This window comes from Aythya ferina (genome assembly GCF_964211825.1).
Source record: "Aythya ferina genome assembly, chromosome: 4".
NCBI classification, from domain to species: Eukaryota; Metazoa; Chordata; class Aves; order Anseriformes; family Anatidae; genus Aythya; species Aythya ferina.
Genome location: NC_140300.1, coordinates 46588587 through 46604327, shown reverse-complemented (window position 1 = coordinate 46604327; position 15741 = coordinate 46588587). Strand labels below are relative to the sequence as shown.

The window sequence follows — 15741 nt, the reverse complement described above, 5'->3', positions numbered from 1 at the left end:
TCAAGTTGACAAAGACACTGTAGTAAGCAGCCAAACATGCAAACACAGCGAAGACAATACAGTAGGAACCATTCCTGAGTCTCTAAAACAAAGGTATATTTGCAAGTAACAAGATTCCTTATCTATCTAGGACAACTTTTGTCATCTAAATAACCAAATATAGACACGGCAATACTATGGAAACAATACCATGGGGACTTACACAATAAGGATCCTCCCTTACAAATAACTGCAGGATCACTTCTGTAACTTCTGAACAGGGCTATAGGAGACTGCAAATAAAACAACGTTGTACCTTGAAAAACAGAATTGGTTTAGATAACAGTAGCCTACCACACTGCAAATGGAAAAAGCTGTTCACACTTCTTTTAGCATATCTGATAACAAAAAGAATTCAGGGAACAAATATTGTGATAGAAATGCTTATACTCATGTATGGAAAATAGTAATTGATGTAGAAATCTGTTCTGTCTGATGTGATAAAAGCGAGGAGACACTAACACCAATCTGATAACTGCTGTCATGTTATGCAACCATTTCATTTCAGTCTAAGACCTAAAAATTCTGTGAAGACCTAAAAATGGACATGAACATTTTCTGCCAATTACTGCTTGTAAGGGTGTGATTGATCCCTCAATATCAAATCAGCAGGTACATTTGAACACCATGACAGAAGAAAGGAGATTCCTGAAACAGTGCTGGTTTCATGCTTTTTGCTCATTCTAGTTGCACAGATAACGGTTCAAATAGGACATAGGAGAGGAACAAAGGATCAAAAGATACCACCACAGACTAAAATGGAGTACACCAATTAACAAGAAAAGGATACACTGTGCAAAAGAACACTTTTTGCTGACAGGAAGGGAGAAATTATCAAGGTCATAATACAAGACCTCCAACCTGTGCTCTTCAATATTTAACCTGATATGCTGTTGGAAGAATCTATCTGTAAGTGTTCCATTCCTTTTATATTTGGGGCAATAATAATTGCTATTTAGAGTAAAACAACAACAACAACTTAATGTATAAATACTCAAATATTACCTTGTCCTGAGATATCAAAAATATTCCTTCAATTTCTTAAAGAAAGCGTTATCAGAAACAGTTATCAGAAACAGAAACTCACTGCATCTGCAGTGAGTCTGCCAGACATGCTGGAAATAAACATTTTGCCACAGAGTGCAATGGAAAATTCCACCAAGCTCTTCTAAATATTGATGATGTTGCTTAATAGGAAGCACTGATTCATTGAAATTTGTCACATCTGGAGAAGGAGCCTGTGATAAACAGGTAGGTCATCTGTTTATGTAGCCAGACACCGGGGGAAGAGTTCAGTGTGTTCTCAGTATCCAAACTACTTTTTGTGAAATCCATTACCAAAGAGAAAAATAGAGTACTTCACTGTATGAGTAGCTGAGAAAGAGAGGGAAACCCCACCTAAGGCCAGACTAATTTTTTTCCTGCAAGTACTGAATTCACTGTTTTACAATGGCCTTTAAAGTCATTAAGAATGAATGGAATAAAACTGAATCAGCCTGCTCCCTGAACTGAAAATAAGACATATTAATACTTCTGTCTAAAGTATATCCTCTTTCCATGGCAAAGCAGATCAAATTGCAGAATTAAAAAAAAATAATAAATAAATAAAAGGAAAAGAAAAAAAAGAAAGAGGAACACTAGCAGATACATTCAGGATAGATGTCAAGTCCTGAAAACCAGCTATAATTTAATAGATAAATATGATCATAAAGAATTCATTCTGGCAAACAGGTAAACAAGATGCAGCACAACATATATCCTAACTCCATAATCAACCATACATATGCATGCTTACATAAATCCAATAGGTTTACTCAAGAGTGATATAGCTTCTATCATAAAATAAATGATTTTTCACCTTTGCTATACAGTTATTTTCAGGTAAATACAGCATCTACAACCATTCTAAATAACATTTATTGGCAGTTAATGATTTTGCTGTAAAACACCTCTTGCCAGTGCACCAAATGTGGCCCTTCGGTTTTCTACCTAATGAGAAAAGGAACAGGGAGATGGATATGTAACATGAACAGCTATTTTGCCTAAAGGGGGCCTGGAAACAAACAAACAAACAAACAAACATTTTTTTTAGCAGAATTTACTATTATTTGTGTGGGAAGGAATACTCTATCCTCTGTCTCCTCCATTCACTGTTTTCTAAACAATTATCTCATTTTTGCTAGTCACATGGGAGAAAGCCCTGGGGTCAGCCTTAAGAGTTTAAAGGAGTGTGGAAGGGCCTCTGTTTCCACATAGAATATTAGTGAGGAACTTGGTAAAATGTGAGAATCATAGGTACAGCTGTAACAAGAAATTTAGTACAGGGAAAGGCATAACCAAATCAGCCCATATATCATGACATGTTTTTGTCAAAAATAACCCATATTTCTATTGATAAATCAATGTTTCTAGAAGGACAGAGATGGTAGCTCAATGGAAAGTTAATAACAACAAAAAGGAGTTACTGTATATGTAACTGTATTTGAACTGGACCACAGGAAGAGAAGAACAGTTCCACAGCAGTTAAGAAGAGCACATCTACCCTGTCTATCCTGTGCCTCTAGAAAATCCCAGATAATAAATTTGAATTTAAGAAAAATTAGTATTTTCACTTTAATCAAGACTTAGCCAGAAAGCCATCATTTCTTAAAAACAAATATGTTTTGTGGTACCATTACAGACTTGAAACAAAATTCCATGTTGCACCTGTGAGAGAGACTGCAGCCTTGCACCGAACCACTTACAATTCTCACAACACATATGCTCTAGGAGGAAGTGACAATTAGCATGAATACCATCTTGATTTGCAGATCCGATAAACAGCACAGTTACAGCTTCAGGAACTGGCCACATCCAACAGGTAGAATGCATTGCCCTCACATTAAACTACCACACTTTTCTCCTACCTGCAGAGGCATTTATTCCTTAATTGCCAATAACATCACTTTGTGACAGATCCTTAACTCTCCCCCTGCATGCTTGGAAAATAATTCTATATCCAAAAAAAAGCTACAGGACACTGCAAAAATGATTCCCCCATAACCCTTTAGTGTGAAGCCTCATAAATCTCATTGACTGCAGAGGACCCTGATACTTCCTTGTCATTCACCACCTCCCTGCCATGTCCTAAGGAACTTCTTCAGATCTATTTACTCTAAGTTTTGCATTATATTTAACTGAAATTCAGATTTACTTAATTAAAAAATAAAATGGCATTTATGCCCTCAAATGGTTTGCTTAGTTTTATAATAGTTGCTAAATGGATTTTGTTAACATGACAGGTTCAGATCAAATATCTTTGGATAGAAACAAAGGATGATTATTACAGAAAACTAAAGCCAGATCTTATTTACTTCAGTGTATATTTGTCAATGAAATATTCAGAATAATTCCACAGAACACAGAAATTCATATAATCTAGTTAGAATGTTCCTCCTTACCAAGATGGCTCATCTATGAAAACATCTGTCACGAAGCTGTTAAAGACTAAACATACAGCCAGACCCCTCTCACCTTCCCACTTATTTTTTCTTCCATTGGGACTACAAATAGGATTTTAGATATTTATCTCACAAGGATTAATGCATCTCTGCTATAAATCTAGCTCCTGTACTGTTATGTAAGTTACTCAAGTGCTCCATAATCAAAATGTAAGTATAAACTGCAACTGATTAATTCAAGCTGCAGAACTGAAGAATAGATTGCAAAATCCTTCCACAGATCGCAAAGTTATAAGCTTTCAGATCCACCCTGCTATACAGTGGGTCATGTTGCAGAGTTCACATTTAGATTTATTATGTGCTTATGTGTACTCAAAAGTTTTACTCATAAGCTTTTCTTTATAAAAGCCTTGCAGTCTCAATGTCATTGAGATACAGAGAGGACAGTTTTTTCAGCAAGATGTTTGCCTTTTTCTGATCCATCCAGCCAAGTCTCTGTCTGTTTAGAAAAGGCTTTGTACTCAAAATAAAACAAACAAACAAACAAATAAAACAAATAAACAAACAAACAAAAAAAAAAACACAGAAAACTTCAATCATGTAGTTCCCCCATCTATCATACAGATATGTCAGATGGTGGAAGCCATGCAAGAGCACAAACAAAAGGATTTTATGCTCATCCTCTTTCTTCAAAAATTCATTATTCTACACCAGAGATTATTGCTGCCCACCCTGAAGTTAGATAAAGCAATTTATTAAGGTTTACACACAGGTTAAAACGAACAAACAAACCATCACCTATGTATGTGAAATTAAATCTGTAGTTTTCACATCTTTTGTTGTTATTGTTTGTTTTGGGTAAATAGCAAGAATATGGGTTTCTAAATCTGCATTTCAAAGCCATTACAAATTCCATTAGGCCTTGTAATTTTTGTTGAACAGAAAGTCCACTGATTTTAACTGATATTGGCTCAAGCCCAGAATTCTTGGTTATTTAGTCGCTTTTTTATAGAGAAAACTAAATGCACTGCAGGATTTAGCCTGAACTCCTGGTGCCCAGACCTTGTCCTTCATTTCAGTTTAACTCTGAACCTTGTAGGAAACCATTTCATAAGGCAGAAGTGGTAGCCCTGATACATGACCAGCAGGCTGATCCATCAGGCCTAGGGTAGTGAATGAAGGGTGTGCTGTCAGATACCTTGGCCCCATGCCTTGGCTGGGGGAGAATGCGTCAGACACCCAACAGCTCATCTGTCTGGTCCGCAGCTCAACTACACAGTGGCAATAGTTTCTGCAAACTTTTCTCCCTCTCTTCCTGAAGATATTAGCAGGCTGTCCTTTCTGGAAAGCCACTGACGAGAGCTGTGCTGTCTCAGTGACGTACACTGTGCATGCAGCACAAAACACTTTCAGCCCCGTGAAGGGGAAACTGCAACAGTTGCTACGATGCACCTACACTGGAAGATGACCTGAACACTAAATATGAATGCTAAATAGCATCCAATGATAACAGAAACCCATACATTTTGCCTTGAATTCAGCAGGGCAGGGGTGGGTGGGGGGAAAAAAAAAAAAAAAAAAAAAAAAAAAAAAGCACAACTAAGAAACCTAATAAATGTATTTGTTCTTTGCTGAAAGTGATTTTCAGGTACAAGTGATCAGCTTCCAGACTTGTGCTTTTATAACCATTAGCAAAAAGACAATAGGGGAAAACAAACAGAAACAAGCAGAACCCATAGCAATATACCTGGTAGTTTATTGTGGTCAAGTGTAAAATAAACATGAAAAGTAACAAAATGCCTTAGTAAATTGCTGTCTTTGGATGATTACTCTTTAACTACTACTTTATACAGGCTGAGAACTTTTACACTGATGAAACACTTAGACTTGTTTTCTTTCAATTCTCAGTCTTGGTTTCTGTTACAGAAAATAAATGTGGTAGGAGAGAACATTTTTCATATCCTTCAGTGTATTTGTTTTGACATGTGTTTAGTTCTCCTTTCCCCACCTCCATCCATGAGAATACAGGCTTGCATTGTCCTGCACAGCCCTTTGGATTTTTCCACTCCTTAGATGTTGCATAAGTTTATTTTTAACTTGTTTTTACATCATTCTCTATGCACTGAAGCCCTTTCATCATTACGTGGTTTTCTTGTGAATGCTGCAGTGTGAACATTGTAAATGTGACCGCATACAGACACTGTAGCATAAGCAGCGTGTGGCAACTTTAGCTACTGTATACAAGATATTTCAGAAAGTCTTTCTAGCAGAGTGCATGCACTTTGTCTCCAGCTTCCAGACAGCCTATCATATAGCACTCAAGGCAGCCAGGGCTTTTATGGGAAACACATGGTAAGAGAAAGTCACGACCTACTTAGTAGCTAGAGTGAAAAGCAACTTTAAAACTAGTGGGTCCCGCTCCTTCCTCAATTCCCATGAGAAACAGAAGTCACGCCACTGAAGTCAGTGGAACTACAGCACTGAAATCCTGATATTAACCCCCAAACTCAAGAATGCTGCACAGCTGCGCTTGCAACAGCCGAACATGAAAAACACACATTTTCATCCAGTGAGAGTTCATGCAAATAGACCCCTCGCAATTACTCCATCTGCAAGCTAGACAATATTTGCTCCTTCTTCACAGATCCAAGCCACAGAGGTTTTGAGCAATTCAAGGAGAGGTTATAAAACCATGTCTTCATTAAGGCTCTAAAGTGCAGCACTCAATGGCATCACACCTCCACTAACTCTGCTCTTCCGCATTTACTCACTACCGCTCATTTCCAGAAATCTGGTTCAAGGAACAGTAACTGGCAAGTGAACTGGCAGGGACTTTAGGGGAATGGGTCGGTTAGTGGATGGAGCGGGAGTGCAGGTGGTGTTTTCGTCCATCCCTATGGTGGCAGGGAGGGGTTCAGAGAGGACACGGAAAGCCCACCTGTTAAACACGTGGCTCCGGGGCTGGTGCCAACGCAGAAATCTTGGGTTTTTTGATCATGGGGCACTTTACTCAGCACCTGGCCTGATGGCCGCAGACGGGTCCCTATCTTTTAGGGGAAAAAGGATCCTGGGCCAGGAATTGGCAGGGCTCATTGAGAGGGCTTTAAACTAGGTAGGAAGGGGGATGGGGCTGAGGCTAGGATTGTTGGGGCTGTGCCAGGGGGAACAATGGCAAGGCCGGAGGATAAGGCAATGGCCCAGCTGAAGTGCATCTACACCAATGCACGCAGCATGGGTAACAAACAGGAGGAGCTGGAAGCCATCGTGCGGCAGGCAGGCTACGACTTGGTTGCCATCACGGAGACGTGGTGGGACCAGTCTCATGACTGGAGTGCTGCAATGCCTGGCTATAAGCTCTATAGAAGGGACAGGCAGCATAGAAGGGGTGGTGGTGTGGCTCTCTATATTAGAGAGTCTTTCGAGGTTGTAGAACTCGAGGTTGGGAATGACAAGGTCGAGTCCCTTTGGGTTAGGATCGGCAGGGACAACAAGGCTAGTGTCCTGGTCGGGGTCTGCTATAGACCGCCGAACCAGGATGAGGAGACGGATGAGGAATTCTACAGGCAGCTGACAGAGGTTGCAAAATCATCAGCTCTTGTACTCGTGGGGGACTTCAACTTCCCTGACATATCCTGGAAGCACAACACAGCCCTGAGAAAGCAGTCTAGGAGGTTTCTGGAGAGCGTGGAAGATAGCTTCCTGACGCAGCTGGTTAGTGAGCCTACCAGGGGAGGTGCCCCGCTAGACCTTCTCTTCACAAACAGAGAAGGACTGGTGGAGGACGTGATCGTCGGGAGCTGTCTCGGGCAGAGTGACCACGCAATGGTGGAGTTCACTATTCTTGGCGAGGCCAGGAAGGGGACCAGTAAAACCGCTGTATTGGACTTTCGGAGGGCTGACTTTGAACTGCTCAGGACACTGGTTGGTGGAGTCCCTTGGGAGGCGGTTCTGAAGGGCAGAGGGGTCCAGGAAGGCTGGGCGATCTTCAAGAGGGAAGTCTTCATGGCGCAGGAACGGTCTGTACCCACGTGCCCAAAGACGAGCTGGCGGGGAAGAAGACCGGCCTGGCTCAACAGAGAATTGTGGCTTGATCTTAGGAGGAAAAAGAGGGTTTATAAGCTTTGGAAAAGTGGGCAGGCCACTAAGGAGGACTTTAAAGAAGTAGCGAGGCTGTGCAGGGACAAAATTAGGAAGGCCAAAGCTCATCTGGAGCTCAATCTGGCTACTGCCGTTAAAGATAACAAAAAATGTTTCTATAAATACATCAACACAAAAAGGAGGACTAAGGAGAATCTCCATCCTTTACTGGATGCGGGGGGAAACTTAGTTACAAGAGATGAGGAAAAGGCGGAGGTGCTCAATGCCTTCTTTGCCTCAGTCTTTAGCGGCAATACCGGATGTTCTCTGGATACCCAGTACCCTGAGCTGGTGGAAGGGGATGGGGAACAGGATGTGGCCCTCATTATCCATGAAGAACTGGTTGGTGACCTGCTACGGCACTTAGATGTGCACAAGTCGATGGGGCCGGATGGGATCCACCCAAGGGTACTGAGGGAACTGGCAGAGGAGCTGGCCAAGCCGCTGTCCATCATTTATCAACAGTCCTGGCTATCGGGGGAGGTCCCAATCGACTGGCGGCTAGCAAACGTGACGCCCATCTACAAGAAGGGCCGGAGGGCAGACCCGGGAAACTACAGGCCTGTCAGTTTGACCTCAGTGCCAGGAAAGCTCATGGAGCAGATCCTCTTGAGAGTCATCATGCAGCACTTGCAGGGGAAGCAGGCGATCAGGCCCAGTCAGCATGGCTTTATGAAAGGCAGGTCATGCCTGACGAACCTGATCTCCTTCTATGACAGAGTGACGCGCTGGGTGGATGAGGGAAAGGCTGTGGATGTGGTCTACCTTGACTTCAGCAAGGCTTTTGACACTGTTTCCCACAGCATTCTCCTCAAGAAACTGGCTGCTCTTGGCTTGGACTGGCGCACGCTTTGTTGGGTTAGAAACTGGCTGGATAGCTGGGCCCAAAGAGTCGTGGTGAATGGAGCCAAGTCCAGTTGGAGGCCAGTCACTAGTGGCGTCCCCCAGGGCTCGGTGCTGGGGCCGGTCCTCTTTAATATCTTCATCGATGATCTGGACGAGGGCATCGAGTGCACCCTCAGTAAGTTCGCAGATGACACCAAGTTAGGTGCGTGTGTCGATCTGCTTGAGGGTAGGAAAGCTCTGCAGGAGGATCTGGATAGGCTGCACCGATGGGCTGAGGTCAACTGCATGAAGTTTAACAAGGCCAAGTGCCGGGTCCTGCACCTGGGGCGCAATAACCCCAAGCAGAGCTACAGACTGGGAGAGGAATGGTTGGAAAGCTGCCAGGCAGAGAAGGACCTGGGAGTGATGGTTGATAGTCGGCTGAATATGAGCCAGCAGTGTGCTCAGGTGGCCAAGAAGGCCAACGGCATCCTGGCTTGTATTAGGAACAGCATGACCAGCAGGGCTAGGGAGGTGATCATCCCCCTGTACTCAGCTCTGGTGAGGCCGCACCTCGAGTACTGTGTTCAGTTTTGGGCCCCTCGCTACAAGAAGGACATGGAGGTGCTTGAGCGGGTGCAGAGAAGGGCGACGAAGCTGGTGAGGGGCCTGGAGAACAAGTCCTACGAGGAGCGGCTGAGGGAGCTGGGCTTGTTCAGCCTGGAGAAGAGGAGGCTCAGGGGTGACCTTATCGCTCTTTTTAGGTACCTCAAGGGAGGCTGTAGCGAGGTGGGGGTTGGCCTGGTCTCCCACGTGCCTGGTGACAGGACGAGGGGGAATGGGTTTAAGTTGAGCCAGGGGAGTTTTAGGTTAGATGTTAGGAAGAACTTCTTCACTGAAAGGGTTGTGAGGCACTGGAACAGGCTGCCCAGGGAAGTGGTGGAGTCACCATCCCTGGAAGTCTTCAAAAGACGTTTAGATGTAGAGCTTAGGGATATGGTTTAGTGGAGGGCTGTTAGCGTTAGGTTGGAGGTTGGACTCGATGACCTTGAGGTCTCTTCCAACCTAGGAAATTCTGTGATTCTGTGATTCTGTGAAATGAGACCTACAGGCTGATGGACTCTAAGGACAGCCACTACCAGGTTAGGGGAACACAGAAGCAACATTTGACTTACCCCTTCTTCCACTGCAATCTTGACCTGGCTGTTAAGACTTATTTTCCCTAAAAATATGTAAATTTTTAGCCTTTTGTGTAGAAGGCAGCTTTTAGAACATCAGGCAGGCATCATCCTGTTGAAAACAGTTTGGCTCCTAAATCTAGGCTGCTGTACCTCTTTGCAGGAAAGGTGCTTGGCATTTTACAGGCTTTTGCACAGAAATAACTGTTTCAGAAAGTGTTGCAAGAATGTAGTTTGCAATCAGTATTTTAGCACAGATGCAAAGCTGCAGAACAAGATATTTCTGCAAGTTCAGAAAAAACTTCCTGAAGTAGATTGGTTGCAATCCAATGTTAGGTTATAATGAAACCATAAGGTACGAGCTCTCATAAACAGAGGAAGAAGAACAATATGGACAAGTGTAACTCCCCCAAACACAGAAGATAGCTCCTTATTAGTACAGGCAGAGTTCCTCCCAAAGAGACAAAAATCTCCCTTGTTCATTCTGGGGTAGCAGGAAGCTTTTCACTTCCCCTTCTTTGAGGAAAGAAGAATGCAGTCTCCCGCCAAAACCACAAACTTCCTGCACACAGAATAGAAAAATCACTTCCAAACATCAGAGTGATTTTAGCATAGCAGAGCTTACTCAGTGTAACACCGTGCAGAAGTAGGAAAAAATAAAGGTTAAAGAAGTGCACCAGTAGCACAACCAATATGAAAATGCCTGGAGCTTAAAACAGATTTATTCTCCTTCCTGTCTTTATTCCCTCTACACGGGCTACACATTGAAGATTTGCATTTGAAAAGGACTTGCTCATCCTCCCCAGGGGATCAAAGCAGAAGGAAATCTTACTGCTGACTTTAGAACTTCATTAGTTCCCACAGCAACAGCCCCATCACACACACACCCGTCAGCTCTGGGAGCTGCCTTGCAAGCAACCCACATCTTGTTTGTAGCAACTGCACTTTGCAAAGAAAAGCGCACTTCACACAGAGCTGCGGCATGAGACAGATTCCTCTGGAAAGCTTAGTGCTCTGCCAGACCTCTCCTTAGCTAAACCAGTCTACAGCACTTCATGGGTAAGTATTGTAGTTGGGAATTCATCAGCATTGCATTGTAAACAACAGAGCTCCACATCTTACAGAACAAGACCTCTAAAAACTACAAGATAAATCCTTCGAACTATTCCTTCTAAAAACTACTTCCCAGCAAACATTAAGATCCCGTTATCTCTGGTCTCTGCAATTGCTGGGTTGCATGTTTCTTCTTCACTGCACATACCTAAGGTCCTAGGCGCTTTGTTTGACCTGCATGATCCAGGTGTAACTGATGATAATACATCTGAATGTGATTTTATAGATGTACTCACCCAAAGAAAAATGCCTATATCTGTATGCAAAATCAGGACATATAATCATAGAATCATTTAGGTTGGAAAAGACCTTCAAGATCATCAATTCCAACTGTCAGCTTGACCTATATACCACCTTGCCTTTTACCAGTATCACAGAAAAGATCACAGCTGCTGGCATCTGGTGCCCTTTTCATTTTTTGTGAAGTAAAAAAAAAAAAAAAAGCATTTGCATAAATATCTGCTGTAAATGTCCTCGGGGGGAGACAGCTTAGTCCTAGATGATCCACTCAACTCTCTTTTGAAATAAAAAGGAAATGAACACAGACAAAAAATAAACTTTCTTTGGTCTTGTATCTATAAACTCTATTGATTATTAATACCCTCTGGAGTTGAATGTCTTGTACAGGAATCACATTTATTGAGTAGCAGTATAAAAATTGCAGGCTCCTAGTGAGGCAGTCTGAGAGCACAGGAAGGAAGGAGTTTCTTATCCAATTTCTCTGAAGAGAAGCACTGGAATTTTCTCTGTGGAAACTGCTGAATGCTTGCCCCTCTGAGCAAAGATCTCCATGGATACTACATACGAAAGATTTCAGAGAGGTGGTTAACAAAAACATTCAGTATCACTTTCCTTCTCAGCCCATACAGGTAAAAGATTTCCGATTGGAAACAGACTTCCTTATTTTGTGCTTGTAGGTCACATAGATTTTTCTAAAGTCATATCAAGAGGTATTTACAATGCTAACATAATATATTTGATCTTTTAAAATCAATTCCACTGCTGGATGGTGATGTGTTTGGGGAGACTAGATCAGACCTAACCTGGGAGGCTGAGAAATCAATCCATAGAATATAATGAAATACATACAGCATATTTGATTTATTATAACCTAGGAAACAAATACACTGCCCTACTTACAGACTTGTTAAGCTGACTACTGCACAGAGCAACAGACCACTGACATTCTTTAACTGAAGGAGCTCAGCCCGTGACAGCAATCCTGCCCAAACTGTCCTGGACTACCACAGATCAGATCAGTTCAAGACAGGACAATGGAGAATGTAATGAGGAGGAGGAAGAGGAAGCAAGAGGGTAAGACAACTTGATAGGAGACAGAACCATGCTCCAATTGTTATCCTAATGCCAACATATTTATTGAAATGTTTTGTCCTTAAGCAAAGTGATTTTCATTAAACAACACTTCACTTTTTTTGCCCTGATTGAGAAACATGGTGTTTTCCAATGACTTAGAAAAAAAAAAAATCTGCTAGCACATAAGTATTGCTCTAAGCAAAATGAATTTATATGACCATATTCACAATGTAAAATATTGAGATAGTCGTCTAATACCTGGCTACCTTGTTCTCCAGGTCAGGCATCTCTGTGTCACAGTCTAAAATGAAGACATGCATGACGTGTGCAGACTTACAGATTTTTACAGAATCAGCACTGGGCTAGTTTTTAATTACAATTATTTTATCTTTTTAAATAAATTAATTAACTTGTGGTACAAAGCAAATTATACCTCTTCAGATCCTTCAAGCTCATGGACACAGTACAATTCACCAATGCAATGTATGTGTATAAGATGGCATTTTAATGGAATTTCTGCATTGGATGTAGAGGGGTTACTGTTTTTGAAGATACGTTTTCCATCTGATACTCATTCCAAATGTCATGAGACTGAACACACTATACTTGAGACCATGTCATTTAAGACACATTCCATACTGGACAATTTGAGACTCATAAATAGCAGTTTTTATATTGTGATACCTTCAAAAGCACCAATTTTAAAGCCCATAGTTATTTTTTTTTGTTGCTGTTTTTCATGAAGTTTGAGAACTCTGCATTAGGAACAACTTGGATGAAATCATAGATTGCCTTTCCCTCCCACTTGCACATGGCTCTCCAAAATGCGAAGTCTTTCTAGCTCTTAGTTGTTTTCTTGAATAAACTGGGGGGAAGAGGAGAGGGACAAAGGTGACAACTTGGAATGAGTTCGAGCAAATACAGCTACCAGTATCAGCACTGAGGATCAGACAAAAGGATCTGCCAGTAATTTGTATTGTACTTTACTTCATCAAAAGCTTTACATCAAAGGTGATCTAAATGTACTGGATGATGGAGCTTAAGATCTTCACCAAAGAGCTAAGAACAACTGACAGGGATGCTTCTTCAGTACAACAGTAAACAGAATACTTCCTGTGGCGAGTATATATATATACACAGTTTTTAGATCTCAAACTTCACATTAGGTCTGTTAACATACTCAGCTAGAAAGTATCTCATGCTCTCTTTGATGGCTAATTACACCATTTTGTTCTTTCCTCTCCTGTAACTGTTAACAGTAATGCTGTTTTTTTTATACAATGAAGTCACTGAAAAGAACCCTCCACACAGCAGCCACCTTTACTCTCCACCATTTAAAATAAACCACCAAACCCACATAGAGCACAGCTGAAATCCTTTCAACATTATTGTCAAAGAACTCAATAGGCTCCAAATCAACTTAGGTGAAACATCATTAGATTGTGGGGACAAAGCAGTGACACCAGTCAAAGAGCTCTGAGACCAACAAGAAGAATGGCTTCTCACCATCCCTTCCCATGCAAATGCATTCAGATGTAATGGGGATCCTACATCCACTACTGACCTTTGTGGATACTTAATGACAGTTGCATTTCATGTGTTCTCTATTGCCTTACTACTTTTTTTTTTTTTTTTTTTGGCAGTCCCATTTCCTCCCTCAGAAGTTTCATTTATTGTCAGTTGCTTTTGCTGGAGAGGGAAAGTTATCCCATCACAAGAGGACCTACATCCCATAATACCAGTAATGAAAGCATCTAAGGTTCTGCCAAAGTATTCAGTATGCCTTTCCTTCTCAAGAAATCATTTTAATTATTTTCTTTCTTTCATAGACCCAAACTTCTGAGCACAGTCTGATGTGCTCCTCAGATGTTTATAGGGCTACATAATTTTATTGAATCTTCAAGAAAGAATTTATAGGCTCTGTGGAAACTAAAGCACTTCAAATAAGAAAGACGAATGACTAAACGAGTGTAACACATTTCTTGGTCTCCCGTCAGCAATTTTTGCTTACCTTCCTACGATACTCTTCTCAGACTGTGAGCTTACCTCACCTGTCAGTGAAAGATCTTTGGTTTTCAATGCCTAGTAAATGGAATTTTGCCAGACGATTATTGGCTTTGCTTCTCATATAGCTTGTAGATATTCCACTGGAAAAAAAAAAAAAAAAAAAAAAAAAAAAAAAAAAAAAAAAAAAAGTATGTCTGTATGGATGTTCTATTAGTTTTGGTTATATTTATCCTTTAAAACTGTATACGAAAAATAGTTTTCAACATCTTCCATTGATCCATAATTATGTTTTTTTTTTGTTTGTTTTGTTTTTTTTTTTTTTTTCTGCCACATTAACACTTCTGAGATATAGCAACTGCAAGGTTCTTTGGTGTTTGGTTTGCAAGTCTGAAATCCTTTAAAAAGTCACACTTGAAAAACATACCCATTTGCGAACCATTCTGAAAAACAGGCTAGACATACTTTGACTACACAGATTTGAGCTTGACAAACACAATAAAAGGACTATGAAATGCGTTACTGTCCATACCAAGTGCCTCTCTGAACATTCAGTTGAATGCTATTGTTTTTCTTTATCATCAGTTCTTTTACCCTGTTAACCTCTATGTTCTGATTGAAATCCAGAGGCCTGTTAGAGTATCTCCAGATACAAGAGGAATTTTTCTTACTATTAAGAGTGGGCCACCTCTATATCCATCTGGAAGCCTAGCCTGGTCTTAAGAGTTCAGCTCTGAATGGTTTCAGCATTAAATCCATTATCAATTCTGCACAGAAGTTACTAGGGTTCAGATCAATAAAGCCTGCATGCAGCAACGTGCTTAGAAGTTTCTCCTGGTTTAAAAATGTGTAATAGATCACAGTAAGCTATTCTTTACAAAACAGAAGGTTACAATGTACTTGGCAGTTATATCAGTCAGCCTTAGTTCAGCTTCCAAACTCTCTGCATTGCTTTAATGAAATTCTCAGCCAAGGTTGATATAATAACTAGTAATTCTGAAATTAAGTGCTAAAAATCTCCACAGACAGTCCTCTCTCTTTCTGCTTAGGTTGCTTGTCTGCTTCGCTTTTCAGTGGCACAGACCATGACATGGTTTCATGGAGAAATCAAGAAAGTTGTTGCTATCTTTGGCATGATACGAGACTTTTATAATACAGAATCAAACAAGAGTTAATACCGACTTGCTTTGATAGCTCTGGAATTTAGTTTTCATGATGTTCCATTTTCACTCACCAAGCCCACTGAGACTAACAACGCCCAACATCCTAATTGTACAGAAGGAAAATTATTGCAAAGTGCAATCCAATAAAGGACATCTACCATTGTTGTGACAGTTTGAATCATGCTGTTGAAATTCTTTTAAAAGCTTAAGAAAATGTGCAACTGATTGGTTCTCACAAAAATTTAGGCAGCATTAGGTTTTTTTTGAAAGGCTGTTCCATACCAAAGCCTATATATGCTGTGTTTGATAAGAAGTACCATTTGAGAGTTCTTATAGGCTCCATCATATATTTATTATATTATTTATAACCTTACTATTTTATTTGGTCTTTCCAATAAATGGCAAAAACGATTATCTACCCCTGCTAATGTGAGAAAAATTAATTATTGCTAGAAATCTAAACACTTGCACATATGTAGATACATAAATATAATACTATTGTACTTTTCTAGCAGGTTTGTATCCTCC

General features: G+C 40.9%; 1 long non-coding RNA gene across 13 annotated transcripts in view; it reads right to left on the bottom strand.

Annotated features, from left to right (window-relative positions):
• Positions 1–15741, bottom strand: part of LOC311436196 — a 263693-nt gene that overhangs the window by 44843 nt on the left and 203109 nt on the right. For 3 of the 13 annotated variants that reach the window (XR_014692652.1, XR_014692653.1, XR_014692663.1), the window contains one exon: positions 14058–14193. The exons of 9 other annotated variants lie outside the window; for them this stretch is intronic. This is a non-coding gene — a long non-coding RNA (uncharacterized lncRNA). The remainder of the gene's footprint in view (positions 1–14057; positions 14194–15741) is intronic. One more of the 13 variants, XR_014692654.1, reaches the window with a different exon arrangement.